We start from the raw sequence: 17,748 nt of genomic DNA, 5'->3' as shown, positions 1-17,748 counted from the left end.
ATGAAAATGTGCATATGAAAATCATAACTGGCACGCAGATCGGTAGAAATGGTGAGATGAATTAACACTCCAAATAGAAAAGGTTGTCGACCCCTGGTGTAGCCTATTACCGGCATCTTCGGGAGTGTAATGGCAGAATCTGCGAAGGCCAGCCGCAGCGGGAGGTGGTGGTTCGAGAACAGGTATTTTTCTTCTGGTTAGGCTATCTTCATCTCTGGCTCCCTCTTGATTCATTTGTGTCTTCATTATTTAATCACAGTGTGCTTAAAGCATCTGACAAGCTCAGTAGCCTACATATAGTTCATTTTATTAACCTTTTCACGCGTGAGTTCCACATATCTCTAACGGTTGCCCCAGCGTGAATTGTTTTATGCACGTGATGTCAGAATGCACTCACTGTTCCAAAATGTGATTGTTACGCAACAGGACAGTTAACACGCGCTGCCTGCTTATTATCTATAGGCTGTGTTTCAACTTGTCAATTTCAAATTATTTTCTAACAAGATTTATTTTCTAACAACTGTTTGAATTGAGGTGTGTTCATCCTCCTCATCAATTCACATAGAAGTAGCCCATTTCACAGTTGCGGACAATTTATGTTTGAGGCTTTACTGAGCCGGACAAACTTCTCTCTTCAAGGAGAGCCCAAGCACTTCCCCAGTGTTTCTGCAGATCAAGTAAGCAGACATTTGCGCAGTCTTGCACGAACTGGCACATTTTCTGGCTGGCGCTCGCATTGCCTTCATTGTTGTTTTCCTTACAAATAATAACTGTGTGCGTTCCTATCAAAGTAAGTGCCTTATTTTCTGTATATCGTGTTGTCATTTCTACTGTAGCATACAGTATATGTATGTATGGAGTATAATGTATTTACAGTTTTATTCACGTTTTCAAGTACTGGTGACAAATAATGCATTCCGATTATTGCATAGATTGTAATGGACAGCCATGATGTGTGTAAAATACTTTTTTGAAGGTTGTACTGATTATGATGAGCTAATGCTAAGCTATTTGCCAGCTATGTGTGGTGCCATGTTTGTTGACATTATACAATGCATTCTGGGTGTCACAAATGTCTGCAGACCAAAGATGTTATAATGAGGTGAAGGAATGGTTCACTCATCTTTCGAGTAAACTTCCGGAAGTGAATGAAAGGAAGTGAATGATCGTAGACGAAACACCCCCTTCAACATGCATACTGCAAACAGACCAAACTAATCTAGTCTCCTCTTATTATCTTTGGTTGATGCGGGGGAAAAAAACATGGTGGCGCGCACAAACTACCCATCGTTGGATAACTTTCGATTTTTAGAAAGCGTTTTACTCAATTATTTAGATCAATGGTGAGCTCTCCCGTAATGTGATGAATTGTAAATAGTAATTAGCTAATTCATATTAAATATGACTGCTTGTGTTACGTCAATCTTTCCTCAGTTAGCGCTAGGACTAATGTAGCCTACATTTTCCGGTTTGGATGATTGTGCATGCTGTTGTTATTTCTGTGAATGTCTGAAAATTGCATCCAAAAATAAACTGGTCACATTCAGGACATACAGTGCCTTGCAAAAGTATTCATCCCCCTTGGCGTTGCATTACATTACAACCTGTAATTTAAATGGATTTTTATTTGGATTTCATGTAATGGACATACACAAAATAGTCCAAATTGGTGAAGTGAAATGAAAGAAATTACTTGTTTCAAAAACTTCTAAAAAATAAATAACGGAAAAGTGGTGCGTGCATATGTAACCCTAACCCTTTGCTATGAAGCACCTAAATAAGATCTGGTACAACCAATTACCTTCAGAAGTCACATAATTAGTTAAATAAAGTCCACCTGTGTGCAATCTAAGTGTCACATGATCTCAGTATATACAGTGAGGGAAAAAAGTATTTGATCCCCTGCTGATTTTGTACGTTTGCCCACTGACAAAGACATGATCAGTCTATAATTTGAATGGTAGGTTTATTTGAACAGAGAGAGACAGAATAACAACCAAAATATCCAGAAAAACACATGTAAAAAATGGCATAAATTGATTTGCATTTTAATGAGGGAAATAAGTATTTGACCCCTCTGCAAAACATGACTTAGTACTTGGTGGCAAAACCCTTGTTGGCAATCACAGAGGTCAGACGTTTCTTGTAGTTGGCCATCAGGTTTGCACACATCTCAGGAGGGATTTCGTCCCACTCCTCTTTGCAGATCTTCTCCAAGTCATTAAGGTTTCGAGGCTGATGTTTGGCAACTCGAACCTTCAGCTCCCTCCACAGATTTTCTATGGGATTAATGTCTGGAGACTGGCTAGGCCACTCCAGGACCTTAATGTGCTTCTTCTTGAGCCACTTCTTTGTTGCCTTGGCCGTGTGTTTTGGGTCATTGTCATGCTGGAATACCCATCCACGACCCATTTTCAATGCCCTGGCTGAGGGAAGGAGGTTCTCACTCAAGATTTGACGGTTCATGGCCCCGTCCATCGTCCCTTTGATGCGGTGAAGTTGTCCTGTCCCCTTAGCAGAAAAACACCCCCAAAGCATAATGTTTCCACCTCCATGTTTGACGGTGGGGATGGTGTTCTTGGGGTCATAGGCAGCATTCCTCCTCCTCCAAACACAGCGAGTTGAATTGATGCCAAAGAGCTCGATTTTGGTCTCATCTGACCACAACCCTTTCACCCAGTTCTCCTCTGAATCATTCAGATGTTCATTGGCAAACTTCAGACGGGCCTGTATATGTGCTTTCTTGAGCAGTGGGACCTTGCGGGCGCTGCAGGATTTCAGTCCTTCACAGCGTAGTGTGTTACCAATTGTTTTCTTGGTGACTATATTCCCAGCTGCCTTGAGATCATTGACAAGATCCTCCCGTGTAGTTCTGGGCTGATTCCTCACCATTGTCATGATCATTGCAACTCCACGAGGTGAGATCTTGCATGGAGCCCCAGGCCGAGGGAGATTGACAGTGATTTTGTGTTTCTTCCATTTGCGAATAATCGCACCAACTGTTGTCACCTTCTCACCAAGCTGCTTGGTGATGGTCTTGTAGCCCATTCCAGCCTTGTGTAGGTCTACAATCTTGTCCCTGACATCCTTGGAGAGCTCTTTGGTCTTGGCCATGGTGGAGAGTTTGGAATCTGATTGATTGATTGCTTCTGTGGACAGGTGTCTTTTATACAGTTAACAAGCTGAGATTAGGAGCACTACCTTTAAGAGTGTGCTCCTAATCTCAGCTCGTTATCTGTATAAAAGACACCTGGGAGCCAGAAATCTTTCTGATTGAGAGGGGGTCAAATACATATTTCCCTCATTAAAATGCAAATCAATTTATAACATTTTTGACATGCGTTTTTCTGGATTTTTTTGTTTGTTATTCTGTCTCTCACTGTTCAAATAAACCTACCATTAACATTATAGACTGATCATTTCTTTGTCAGTGGGCAAACGTACAAAATCAGCAGGGGATCAAGTACTTTTTTCCCTCTCTATACACCTGTTCAGAAAGGCCCCAGAGTCTGCAACACCACTAAGCAAGGGGCACCACCAAGAAAGTGGCACCTCAAAAACCAAAGAGCTCTCCAAACAGGAGAGGGACAAAGTTGTGGAGAAGTACAGATCAGGGTTGGGTTATAAAAAAATATCAGAAACTTTGAACATCCCACGGAGCACCATTAAGGCCATTATTAAAAAATTGAAAGAATATGGCACCACAAACCTGCCAAGAGAGGGCCGCCCACCAAAACTCATGGACCAGGCAAGGAGGGCATTAATCAGAGAGGCAACAAAGACATCAAAGACAACCCTGAAGGAGCTGCAAAGCTCCACAGCGGAGATTGGAGTATCTGTCCATAGGACCACTTTAAGCCATACACTCCACAGAGCCACTGTACAAAAGCAAAAATGAAAGCACTTGAGGGCATAGCCTAACTGTCTTGGGCTGCATGTCCCCGTATAACTTCAATAAACGCTTCAGTCTATGTGATGCAGCTAAGTAGCGACTGCCGTCTAGGAAGACCGGGAGAGATGTTGGTGGGTTGTTCTTGAATTGCGGTGGCATTTGGGCAAGGCATAGATTTTTATTGATTTAAATGTATTTGGGTACATCTTCTCATTTCAAATCAACTAATATGAACGCTTAATGACTTTAAATAATTTTTACCATTAGGATAACATTGTGCCACCAGTAGGAGTAGTAGCACCAATGATGGTAGTAACGCCAATGTGTGATCAGCTAATAATTTCCCGTTAAACGTTTGCCACTGAAGGGAATGCTCAAGGTCCTTGTATAACTTTGTAATGACTGATTTTCAAGGCAGTAACAACAATGACATAAAACTGAGGGACAGACATTATACTAGTAAAAATATATATATTTTAATAGCCTTTGTTTTTATAGTTCTCTACAATATATTAATACTTTTACTCACTTTCTAGCATTCAAAATATTAGATCGCTAAATCCCAAAGAATGTAACTACAACTCTACACATCACTACTGGGATAAGTAAATTTGCTTAACCTAAGTACTTTAAACAATGCAAACATAACGTTTTGCAGTATAAATTACTTACATTATGTTTTATAATTGATAAACAGTTAATTGTAAACAAAAAAAATTATAATGTTTAACTATTTGTCATTTTAAAGTGTTTTTCATGGTTGGAAAGGCAAGGGATGCAAATGCCACCGCAATTAAAGAACGACTCTGGTGCAAGTTTATTGCTGTATCCCGCTACAGCCTTGGTATTGTCAACCTCGGTATTGGGGTGCAGTGCTACATTGGTTCAATTAGCTGGGGGGGTGGCTGCCTTGCCGACGTTCTGGGCAGAGGTGCTAAGTACAGTGGCCGACAGTCTTGGTGGTCTGTTCAAGCCTCAAGATAAGAGCACTATTCAGAGGGACAGACGTTTCAACCTGTAAAGGCGTCCGCATGCTTCCCAGCCGAAACAGTTTGGAAGAGTTTGTGCATATATTATGACGATATTTTGTGAAGCTTTGGATCTCGGTGAGTTTTTTTCCCCCGGCTGTTCAGGCACACCATTTCTTTTCTGGAGGCAAGCCGAAGTCAGTAGCTGAAGTCTATGCCCCTTCGTCGATGATTGGTCAACAGTAGGGATTCTTCAATAAAAGTCTGTTGTCATTCAACGATAGACGACTCGTTTTCATGCAAATTCTTTCATTGAGAAATACTGCACCAAACAGCTTAGGTAGAAAATTGCGCAACTAAGATCTGCTCTGCAAAAACATCAACATTTATGACCGATTTCTTGAATTATCTTAGATTAATTCTGACTATTTTGAGGACTTGTTCGGTTGGGCGCCAGCCAAACTGAATCATGCTGACGCCTTAAGGGCTTCATTGTTTGTAGTAAGACACCTGCCAGATGCTTAGGGGGAAAGTAAGATAGACACTTACAGGCCAAATAACATGACTATGAGAGGACTATAAAGGCCAAAATAGGTTGGCTGCAAAACACCCTGACACTGAAGATCCAACAGCAAAACCCATACACATAGGAAGCCAACATTGACAGTTTACAAGTTAAAGGACGTTATTCTGTGTTAAAGATTAACCTTTGGTTGACCATGAACTGTGGAAGTGTGTATTTGACAAACTCATAACAAGTATGTCAAATGTGTGAGAAATGTGTGTCAACAGGTTTCCAACAAATTTGTAAAACAGCTAGGAACCTAAATGACTGGGTTCCCTTAACAACCTATAATCTCATTCACTGTGTGCAAACACACCTAAACTTGTTATCATGAGATCTTTAACCAGACATCAAAATATCTGCACGATAGCTTCCTAACTTCTAGGAAACCTGTACAAATGTGTGAGATAAGTGATGTGTAATCTTTAATCTAACTAGGCAATACTACCAGCAAAAGGTCGGAAAAAGACAAAGAAAACTGTAAAAAGCACATTTCTGTGGTTAATCTGACGCAAATTAATAATAATTTCCTATGTTGCAAAATGTCACAGAATTCTGAAAATCAATGAAAACGTTGGGAACACTATTACTATAATGATTATTTTAGAAAATTGGAAATATATTTATTTGTGTGCCCATAAGTATTGTTAAGGAAAAACATATTAAAAAGCAAACTCATCATCATGTTGTTTGAAAGCAATTTTTGAAATATTTATATATACCCCCAGTGCTCTCATTAAACATTTACAACAAAGACACATTCACATATTAACTTTGTCGAGACGATTCCACCCGTCAAACAGCAACCTTGGCACTTCTCTAAACTGGAGTGTCATACAACCGTCCAGTGCATACAGACTTTTGTTCCAGTCCAGCTGGACCACACCTGATTAACACACCTGATTAACACACCTGATTCATCATTGTCAATTGAAACCATGATTAGTTGAATCACGTCTTATGGTAGATCTACATCTACCAGATGTGGGATGGCTTAGTATCATCTCTGACATGTGAATAAGAGTTCGGTGCAGCCTGACGTGCTATCATTTTATATTTGCGCGTGCCACGGGTGAAAATAAATAGCACAGGTATACCTTAATTGCGTGTCGGCTGTGTACGAGGAAAAACTCTGAGGTGTCTGAGCAAGGACTGTCTACTTGCATATGGTAGATGTAAATCTAGCTTTAGCTCTGGGCTGGAACAAAAGCATGCACACACTGGAACAGACTTTTATCAGTCTTCTCCTGGCCTGACGGCACCCATTCCAGCAGGGTGGGGCAGAGCCCTGTAAACAGCGCAGCTACGCTGTTGGGGTTTCCATTTCAGCGCTGTTTACTTCACCCAGGGGCATGTGCACCACAGATTCCTCAGAAAGAGAGAGAGAGAGGGAGAGAGAGAGAGAGAGACAGACACCATCTGACAGCAGCCAAGACCTCATCTACACAAACCACCACACAACACAATGCTACACAGGCACATGTACGCACACAGACAGGCACTGCCACACACACAGGCGCACACTCACACACAGGTAAGTATTAGTAAACCTGACCCCATCATCATTCACTCATAAATTGTGTAGTCATAGGCTCCCTCCCTCTAAGCTGCTCGCATGCACTGATGCGCACCTCCTCCAGGACTACAGTGCAGAAGAAATGCCATATTGCACAGAGAAGCAAGAGATTGAACTTCACCCCATTAGTTTGCACTATATAGATCAACATTATATCAGCCCCTTTTCAATGCAACAAACCAAACCAAATCTAATGTTGCAAGATTGAGTCTGTGATTTTGTTGTAGGCAGAGCCAGAGCGCAACGGAGTATAATTCTATTGGCGTGGATAGCCCACTAGCAGTCTTTCAATCACCCACAAGTGAATGCGCTTTTCAGATCAGCGCGCAGAGTCGCACGTGGGCACATTTGTTGATATTCTTTGCTAGTTAGTGAGTTATTAGCCCAGTTAAAGATAAGTATAGGTCAGCAATGAGGAGTTACTGCTTCCTACAAGAGCACAAAACGTGTAGGCTACATTCCAAGCTTTTTTTGAAAAGCCAGTCAGGTAAAAAGCTTATGTCTTAATTAAAAGGGCAGTGTGTCTTGAATATGCAAATAAGCCAATAGGCAAAGGGGTAGCCTACATTGTCTAATTCTCTGGATGGTAAAGTGGTTTCTTGCATCATACAACACAATACATTTTACAGTCACCTATTTTGCCCATGGTGTTACAGACCAAGTAAAAAATCATGAATTAATGTCAAGCCCTTCATAATGTAAAAACGTGTTTAAAAGTCTCATGCAATGTAGGCCTGCATTGAACACCACATACATATAGTCTACTGTAGGCTGTATCATAGAAATCAAAAGCTATTTCCATGTGAAAATGTTATGGGATTTGCTCCATTAGCTTTGTTGGTAGGCCTACATTATTCTCAAATAGCCACAATAGCCTATTGGCTACTGTCTAAAACTGTAAGGGTACAGCCTCAGTGTTCACTGTAAACGCTCGCCGGAAGTTGCACAAAATTCTCACAATGTTCTAGTTTCCGCTCACAAGACCAAAAATGTGCTCAGCGCCCAAAACAATTAGAGGGAACATTGGTCATAGGGAGCCAGGCGTGGCGGTGGTATTACCTCATCTATAAAGTTATAGTGCTTTCCCTAGTAAACCATGACCAGGCATCAAAACTAACGCAGCCCTGCGCACATCCGGCACAAGCTTGCCAGAAAGTAGCAGGATTTATGGCTACGTCCCAAAAGACACCCTATTTCCAATATATTTCACAGTACTATTTTCCTTACTGTAAAATATTACAGGGATGCTGTAATATGTTTTACAGTAAGGAAAATAGTACTGTAAAATATATTACAGCCTCTCTGCTGTAAAGCAAAATTACAGTATTAAGCTGCCAACTCTGGGGCCAGTATAATGCTGTAAATTTACAGGGAAAAGTTTTACAGTGTGGGGCTTGGACAGAGCCTGACAACAAACCATCAGGCTTTTGACTTCAATAAATAAAATTTGATATTTTTTAAGACAAACACCTTCCAGTCTTAATAGTGTGCAAACTGTGTGAATTTAAGAGAATGACACCCTAAAAAGCACTGAGAGGAGAGGAGAGAAGAAGAGAAGATTTCTCAATTTCAGAGTAGTGAGAGGGATTATTGCCTCTGTTCCCAGTGTGAGACGGCAGCGCCTCGATTAATAAATCATTAAGACATCTCAATTAGGGGGGCCTACCGTGGCCCTCAGTGTGGCATCGTAATCCTCCACTGCTGCTACTACTGCTGCTGCTTCTGGCATGCTTGGCTTGTGTTCCCAAAATAAGCTTACCCAAGCAGTCTGGCACGGGGACCGATTTACCGGAGGGGAGGAGCAGGCACTATAGGATGGTGTGTGTTTGCGTGCGTGCGTGCGTGCGTGAAAGAGAGTGTGTCTTTCCATCTGTCTGTACATGTAATCAAAAGCGAATTCCGGTCGGTCAGACAGGCAATTCAAAAGCTCGACCTCGCCCCTGTTGAGACAACCAGGATCTTTGTGGTGTTAAGTAGGTGAACCCTGCTGGTGAAAGTTCCCTCTCCCAGATCCCATTTCTTTAAAAGGATTAACAGGCCTGGGGCAGCAGAAAGTGACACCCAGGTCTCCAACCAGACCCATGGTGAGGGGAAAGCTCTTTACACACGTTAGATCAATCCACCGAATATTCTCTCTCGCTCTCTCTCTCTCATTATTATTATTATTGTGGATAGTCAGATTAATAGAATACTCTGTTTCAAACATTTACATGCTTTGCAAGAAGAACGATTTCCCTAATAATCCTGTTTACATGTACACATCTGAAATTAGGCTACCTGATGGGACATTTGATAAATGCAAAACTCACTTTCCTCGCGCATAAGAGGGAGGCTTGTGCTACAGGTGCTGCACATGGACAGATCAAATACACAGCTGGAACACCGATCAAGCTGTTTACATGTCCTAACAATTCTGCTCAGAAAACCAGGTGTTTTAATCGCTTATGCTACCTTCGATTATGAGCTTACGCTCATTAGTAGTCATACTGCCTTCTGCCATAATCTGTTTAATTTTGCATTATTAGTGTGAAAGCGTACTCATTGTTTCCCCCATATGCATTTAGCAGCAGCAATATATAATGTAGATGTATGGACGTAGGCCCCAGGAATGTACGCCCCAGCAATTTTCCTTATGAAAAACCATCTCGAAGACTCAGATCATACAAAATAATCTAAACTGTTTTAAAAAGTAATTTGATCTATGGCCTTAATATTGGGTCAAATGACATTCATTAGGCATATGATTCATTATTCATTACAGCTAAATAATTGAATGTATTAAATGACTAGTTTAGTTCCAAAACAACATTAAAAAAATAATTTGAAGCTCATTTCTGAAGCTTCTATATTGCAATTGTCTACAATAGCTTTTACACAGCATACTACGATTCCCAGGGTGCATTTAAATTCCCAGGGTGCTAGGGCTGCTCGCTGGCTACTGTTAGCAAGCCCGGACAAAGTCTTACCTTGTCGACTGTAGGAATTCATCTCCGGGTACCACTCCTGAGAAGCGAAACTGATGAAGAGGATGAGGACGATGGCCTCAGTACTCCTCTTGGGGGTGTAAGATAAACACCATCCGCTGTCCGGCTGGATGAACACTGCGAGGGAGACTATGATGAAGGAGGGGGGTCGGTTCAAGGGCTCTTTCTAGACAACGCAGCTTTCAGGGGATTGCCGTTGGCTTGCTTCTCCACTCCCGTGAATTCAACCTGTCAAGGGCACATAAACACACAAGTTTGAGTGAGGTTGGTCATATGTGGACCAAATATGCTCCCATTAAATAAATACTATATAGGCGTATTACTTCACATATAATGCACCTGTACAACATTTACATTTTAGTCATTTAGCAGACGCTCTTATCCAGAGCAACTTACATGAGCAAGGTTAAGTGCCTTGCTCAAGGGCACAGACAGATTTTTCACCTTGTCAGCTCAGGGATTAGAACCAGCGACCTTTCGGTTACTGGCACAACGCTCTTAACCACTAAGCTACCTGCCGCCCCTATGTGACTGTCTCCCTTTCAGTCCTGAAGACTATTAGACATCATCCTGTATAAAAATAGGCAGTCTCAATTATAACACATTATTCACTACAAGGGCAGTTTGGGTTACACATGCTAACAATGAGGTCGCCTCCAGTCCTTCCCAGTACACACAGTGCCTAAAAAGGTGCCAATGCTGTCCACAGGCAACAGTAAACAATGAGACAGTGACACACACTCACATACAGGCAGTTACACACACGTGCCACACACACACAGCCCTCCTCAGTAGAGGGGTACTTAACAATAAAAAGGTCAGCCCTGTATTTAACCACAGAAATAATAACAGCCAAATATGGCCTTCAATGGAGTAGGTTAATACCTCATTCAGAAGACTGGGCCTGGGCAAAACCCTAGGCCTCGGCTGCAAAAGCAACATCAAAGCCTATCTTTGTCACGACTTCCGCCGAGGCTGCCTCCCCTCCTTGTTCGGGCAGGCTTCGGCGTTCGTCGTCACCGGAGTACTGACCACTGCCGCCCCAATCATCATATCAATTGTCTTGTCAATCACACACCTGGTTCTATTCCCCTAATTAGTCCATATATAAGTGTTCCCTCTGCCCCCTTGTGATTGTTTGTTGTGGAGGTTAGTAGATCGGTGGAGCTCTGGTTTTTGGTATCGACCGGAGTATTTTTCCGTGTGCATTGTATTTTCCAGTGCACTTGTTTTGTACCCTGGAGTGTGTTTGACGCATTTCTGCGTAAACCTGTATTTTTGGGATTAAAGCCTGCTTCTGTGATTTACCCTCCTGCGCCTGACTCCTTCAACACCACGTTATCACAGAATCACCCACCTGAATATGGAGTCAGCGGGAGAAGAGCGCATGCCTGGAGTTGTGGCACGGGTCCAGGAGCATTCCACGATGCTGGCCAGCATGGGGGAAGCGATGGATCGGGTTCTTCAGGTCGTCCAACGCCTGGAGAGGAGAGGACCCGATCTGTCGAGACCAGCAGGCCAACCGGATCCAGCCACCTACACCCCAGCACCCGGATGGATCCAGATATCCAGACCCCGGGCGTTTGATGAAACGACGGTGCTGTGCCAGGGATTCCTCCTCCAATTGGAGCTTTACTTCGCCAGCATCAGGCCGGAACCCTCGGAGCAGGAGAAGGTGTCCGTCCTCCTTTCCTGCCTCTGTGGGAAAGCCCTGGAGTGGGCCAACGCGGTGTGGAACGAAGGAGGAGCTGCGTTGGAGGACTACAGGGAGTTCGCTCGCCTCTTTCGGGCGGTCTTTGATCACCCGCCCGAGGGTAGAGAGGCGGGTGAGCAACTGGTACATCTGAGGCAGGGGACGAGGACCGCGCAGGACTTCGCGTTGGAGTTTCGGACGCTGGCACCGGGTCCGGGTAGAACGAGCAGGCCCTGATCGACCATTTCCGGTGCCATCTGTGGGAGGACGTCCGAAAGTAGCTAGCCTGCCGAGACATCATGTTGTCCTTCAACAAACTGGTGGACATGGCCATTCGTTTGGACAACCTGCTGGAAGCCAGAGGACGTCCTAGTAGGGGTCTGCCCGTTTCCACCCCGGATGAATCGTATCCCGAGCCGATGGAGCTGGGTGGAGCCGCCGGCCGAGATAGCGGAGGAGGACAGCGACAGTGCTACTCTGGTGGAATGAAGGGACAATACACCACACGTCGTAGTCAACGTTCTTTTGGGCCGGGAGGCGGCACGCAGGGCTCTCACGCATCACCCCAGGTATCGAACACCCACACTTGTTCAGAGCCCTCTGCTGCGCACTGCACCCTACCTATCCACTTTCCCGATCTCATGGTAGTTCCCCAGTGTAAGGCGCTAGTCGATTCAGGCGCAGCTGGGAACTTTATGGACAGGGCATTCGCACGCCGTCAAGGCATAACATTGGTTCCCCTATCCATTCCACTCCCCGTCAGAGCACTCGATAGTCGACCAATAGGGTCCGGGTTTGTTATAGAAGTCACAATACCAGTCACCATGATCACCCAGGAGACTCCTTTTGAGCATGTTATTTTTTTAAATTATTGAATCTCCTGCTTTCCCTGTGGTATTAAGTATCCCTTGGCTAGCACTCCACCACCGCACCTTCTCATGGCCGCAGAGGGCTCTCACAGGGTGGTCGCGAGAGTGTCAGGGTAGGTGTCTAGGTGTTTCCGTTGGTGCAACCACGGTGGAAAGTCCAGACAGTACCACCACTGTGCGCATTCCCCCTGAATACCTCGATCTGGCGCAAAATTTCCCTAAAACGCAGGCGACTAAATTACCACCTCATCGGACGGGGGATTGCGCGATAAACCTCCGGGTAGACGCTGTACCTCCCAGGAGTCATATATACCCCCTGTCACAGGCTGAAATGGTGGCTATGGAAACCTATGTCACCGAGTCCCTGCGCCAGGGGTATATACGTCCCTCCACTTCACCCGCCTCATCGAGTTTCTTCTTTGTGAAGAAGGACGGAGGTCTGCGCCCGTGCATTGATTATCGACCACTGAACAGGGAGACGATAAGATTTAGTTATCCTCTCCCATTCATTCTTTCAGTGATTGAATCAATGCATAGGGCGCGCTTCTTCACCAAATTAGATCTCAGGAGTGCGTACAACCTGGTGCGTATCCGAGAGGGAGATGAGTGGAAGACAGCATTCAGCACAACCACAGGGTATTATGAATACCTGGTGATGCCCTATGGTTTGATGAATGCTCCCTCAGTTTTCCAGTCCCTTGTGAACGAGGTGCTTCGGGACATGCTTGGTCGCGGTGTAGTGGTCTACATCCATGACATCCTGGTGTATTCCGCTACGTGCGCCGAGCATGTATCCCTGGTTCGCAAGGTGCTGGCCCGACTGTTGGAGAATGACCTTTATGCTAAGGCAGAGAAGTGTATGTTTTTCCAGCAGTCCGTCTCCTTCCTTGGATACCGCATTTCCACCTCAGGTGTGGAGATAGAGGGAGATCGCATTTCAGCCGTGCGTAATTGGCCGACTCCAACCACGGTTAAGGAGGTGCAGCGCTTCCTTGGCTTTGCCAACTACTATCGTAGGTTTATCCGGGGCTTTGGCAAGGTTGCAGCTCCCATTACCTCCCTGTTGAAGGGTGGGCCGTCCCGGCTCCGCTGATCTGCTGAGGCTGACCTGGCCTTCAGCAAACTGCAGGGTCTGTTCACCTCAGCCCCAGTACTGGCCCACCCAGAGTCATCACTACCATTTGTATTGGAGGTGGATGCGTCCGAGGTTGGGATAGGAGCTGTCCTGTCTCAACGCTCGGGTACGCCACCCAAGCTTCGCCCCTGTGCCTTCTTCTCTAAGAAGCTCAGCCCAGCGGAGCAGAACTACGACGTTGATGATCGGGAGCTGTTGGCTGTTGTCCAAGCCTTGACCGTGTGGAGGCATTGGCTTGAAGGGGCGAAACACCCTTTCCTCGTCTGGACGGACCACCGTAACCTGGAGTACATCTGTGCAGCGAGGAGGCTGAATCCTCGCCACGCCAGGTGGGCCCTATTCTTCACCCGGTTTGATTTTACATTGTCATACATTACGGGTATGTGAAGGCAAACACACTGTCCCGGCTGTATGACACAGAGGAGAAGCCCAGAGACAACACCCCCATACTCCCGGCCTCCCGCATTGTGGCGCCGGTAGTATGGGCGATGGACGCGGATTTAGAGCAGGCATTACGCACAGATCCATCTCTACCGCAGTGTCCAGCTGGGCTGCGGTACGTGCCTGCTCTTATCCGTGATCGTCTGATGTTCTGGGCACACACGTCACCCTCCTCTGGTCACCCAGGTATCGGCCGTTCAGTGCGCCGCTTGAGCGGAAAGTACTGGTGGCCTACCTTGGCTAAGGATGTGAGGGTGTACGTCTCCTCCTGCTCGGTGTGCGCCCAGAGTAAGGCACCTAGGCACCTCCCAGCGTGTAAGCTACAACCATTACCAGTTCCACAACGACCATGGTCTCATCTTAGTATTGATTTTCTGACTGATCTTCCCCTCTCCCAAGGTAACACCACCATCCTGGTCGTTGTGGACCACTTCTCCAAGTCCTGCCGCCTCCTTCCTCTGCCCGGTCTCCCCACGGCCCTGCAGACTGTGGAGGCCCTTTTTACTCCCTTCTTCCGGCACTACGGGGTGCCAGAGGATATAGTGTCCAACCGAGGTCCCCATTTCACGTCCAAGGTTTGGAAGGCGTTCATGGAATGTCTGGGGGTCTCGGTCAGCCTGACTTCTGGGTTCCACCCCGAGTAAAATGGGCAGGTGGAACGAGTAAATCAGGATGTGGGAAGATTCCTGCGGTCCTACTGCCAGGGCCGGCCGGGGGAGTGGTCGGTGTTCTTGCCATGGGCAGAATATGACCAGAACGCTCTCCGCCACTCCTCTACTAACCTAACACCATTCCAATGTGTTTTAGGTTACCAACCGGTTCTGGCACTGTGGCACCAGAGCCGAGGCTCCTGCAGTGGATGACTGGTTTCGGCGCGCGGAGGAGACGTGGGAAGCTGCCCACGTTCAACTCCAGCGCGCCGTGCGTCATCAGATGGCCAACGCTGACCGTCACCGCAGGGAGGCCCCGGTCTTCGTACCGGGGGATCGGGTCTGGCTCTCGACCCGGAATCTGCCCCTCCGCCTGCCCTGCCGGAAGCTGAGCCCGCGGTTTGTGGGACCGTTCAAAGTCCTGAGGAGAATCAATGAGGTTTAGGTTGTTACTTCCCCCTGATTACCGTATTAACCCCTCTTTTCATGTGTCTCTCCTCAGGCCGGTGGTGGTTGGTCCGCTCCAGGAGTTTGAGGTGCGGGAGGTTCCTCCACCTTCTCTGGACATCAAGGGGGCCCCGGCGTACTCTGTCTGTGCCATCCTGGATTCGAGGCGTCGGGTGAGGGGCCATCAGTACCTCATGGAATGGGAGGGGTACGGTCCGGAGGAACGGTGCTGGGTACCGGTGAGGGATATCCTCGATCCCTCCATGTTACGGGATTTCCACCGTCGCCATCCGGCTCGCCCTGCTCCGCGTCCTCCTGGCCGTCCCGAGGCCGGGGTCGGCGCGCTGCTGGAGCCACGCGTCAAGGGGGGGTACTGTCACGACTTCCGCCAAGGCTGCCTCCCCTCCTTGTTCGGGCAGGCTTCGGCGTTCGTCGTCACCGGAGTACTAACCACTGCCACCCCAATCATCATATCAATTGTCTTGTTAATCACACACACCTGGTTCTATTACCCTAATTAGTCCATATATAAGTGTTCCCTCTGCCCCCTTGTTCTTGTGGGTGATTGTTTGTTGTGGATGTTAGTAGCTTGGTGGAGCTCTGGTATTTGGTATCGAACAGAGTATTTTTCTGTGTGCCTTGTATTTTCCAGTGCACTTGTTTTGTGCCCTGGAGTGTGTTTCACGCATTTCTGCGTAAACCTGTATTTTTTGGATTAAAGCCTGTTTCTGTGATTTACCCTCCTGCGCCTGATATGATATATATATATATATATAGTTGAAGTCTGAAGTTTACATACACCTTAGCCAAATACATTTAAACTCAGTTTTTCACAATTCCTGACATTTAATCCTGGTAGAAATTCCCTGTTTTACGTCAGTTAGGATCACAACTTTATTTTAAGAATGTGAAATGTCAGAATAATAGTAGAGAAAATGATTTATTTCAGCTTTTATTTATTTCATCACATTCCCAGTGGGTCAGAATTCTTATTTTTTTTTACATTGACATTTTAGTAATTTAGCAGACGCTCTTATCCAGAGCGACTTACAGTTAGTGAGTGCATACATTTTTCATACTGGCCCCCCATGGGAAACGAACCCACAACCCTGGGGTTGCAAGCGCCATGCTCTACCAACTGAGATACAGGGGACTACACCAGTATTTGGTAGCATTGCCTTTAAATTGTTTAACTTGGGTCAAATGTTTCGGGTAGCCTTCCACAAGCTTCCCACAATAAGTTGGGTGAATTTTGGCCCATTCCTCCTGACAGAGCTGGTGTAACTGAGTCAGGTTTGTAGGCCTCCTTGCTCGCACACATTTTTTCAGTTCTGCCCACACATTTTCTATAGGATTGAGGTCAGGGCTTTGTGATGGCCACTCCAATACCTTGACTTTGTTGTCCTTAAGCCATTTTGCCACAACTTTGGAAGTATGCTTAGGGTCATTGTCCATTTGGAAGAACCATTTGCGACCAAGCTTTAACTTCCTGACTGATGTCTTGAGATGTTGCTTCAATATATCCACATATTCTTCCTTCCTCACGATGCCATCTATTTTGTGAAGTGCACCAGTCCCTCCTGCAGCAAAGCACCCCCACAGCATGATGCTGCCACCCCGTGCTTCACAGTTGGGATGGTGTTCTTCGGCTTGCAAGTAACTCCCTTTTTCCTCAAAACATAACGATGGTCAATATGGCCAAACAGTTCCATTTTTGTTTCATCATACCAGAGGACATTTCTCCAAAAAGTACGATCTTTGTCCCCATGTGCAGTTGCAAACCGTAGTCTAGCTTTTTGATGGCGGTTTTGGAGCAGTGGCTTCTTCCTTGCTGAGCCGCCTTTCAGGTTATTTAATATAATTTTTGATATAGGACTTGCACCAAAGTATGTTCATCTCTAGGAGACAGAACGCGTCTCCTTCCTGAGTGGTATGACGTCTGCGTGTCTTAAAGTAATGATGGACTTCCGTTTCTCTTTGCTTATTTGAGCTGTTCTAGCCATAATATGGACTTGGTCTTTTACCAAATAGGGCTATCTTCTGTATACCCCCCCTACCTTGTCACAACACAACTGATTGGCTCAAACACATTAAGAAGGAAAGAAATTCCACAAATTAACTTTTAAGAAGGCACACCTGTTAATTGAAATGCATTCCAGGTGACTACCTCATGAAGCTGGTTGAGAGAATACCAAGAGTGTGCAAAGCTGTCATCAAGGCAAAGGGTGGCTATTTGAAGAATCTCAAATATAACATATATTTTGATTTGTTTAACACTTTTTTTGGTTACTACATGATTCCATATGTGTTATTTCATAGTTTTGACGTCTTCACTATTATTCTACAATGTAGAAAATAGTAAAAATCAAGAAAAACCCTTGAATGAGTAGGTGTGTCCAAACTTTTGACTGGTACTGTATATATCATGTTGAGTATTTGTGAATAGACTAGGGTTCTTGACAAACAAGGTCATTATTGTACTGTAAAAGCTCATTTGTTCTTAATGACTAACCTGGCTAAATGAAGGT

General features: G+C 45.4%; 1 long non-coding RNA gene across 1 annotated transcript in view; it reads right to left on the bottom strand.

Moving 5' to 3' along the window:
• The window catches only part of LOC123482643, an 81,371-nt gene that overhangs the window by 52,104 nt on the left and 11,519 nt on the right, over positions 1-17,748 (bottom strand). Inside the window, exon 2 of the long non-coding RNA XR_006657816.1 lies at positions 9,968-10,213. This is a non-coding gene — a long non-coding RNA (uncharacterized LOC123482643). The remainder of the gene's footprint in view (positions 1-9,967; positions 10,214-17,748) is intronic.

Source organism: Coregonus clupeaformis, chromosome 4 (genome assembly GCF_020615455.1).
Source record: "Coregonus clupeaformis isolate EN_2021a chromosome 4, ASM2061545v1, whole genome shotgun sequence".
Taxonomy (NCBI): domain Eukaryota; kingdom Metazoa; phylum Chordata; class Actinopteri; order Salmoniformes; family Salmonidae; genus Coregonus; species Coregonus clupeaformis.
This window is presented reverse-complemented; position numbering and strand designations above follow the sequence as displayed.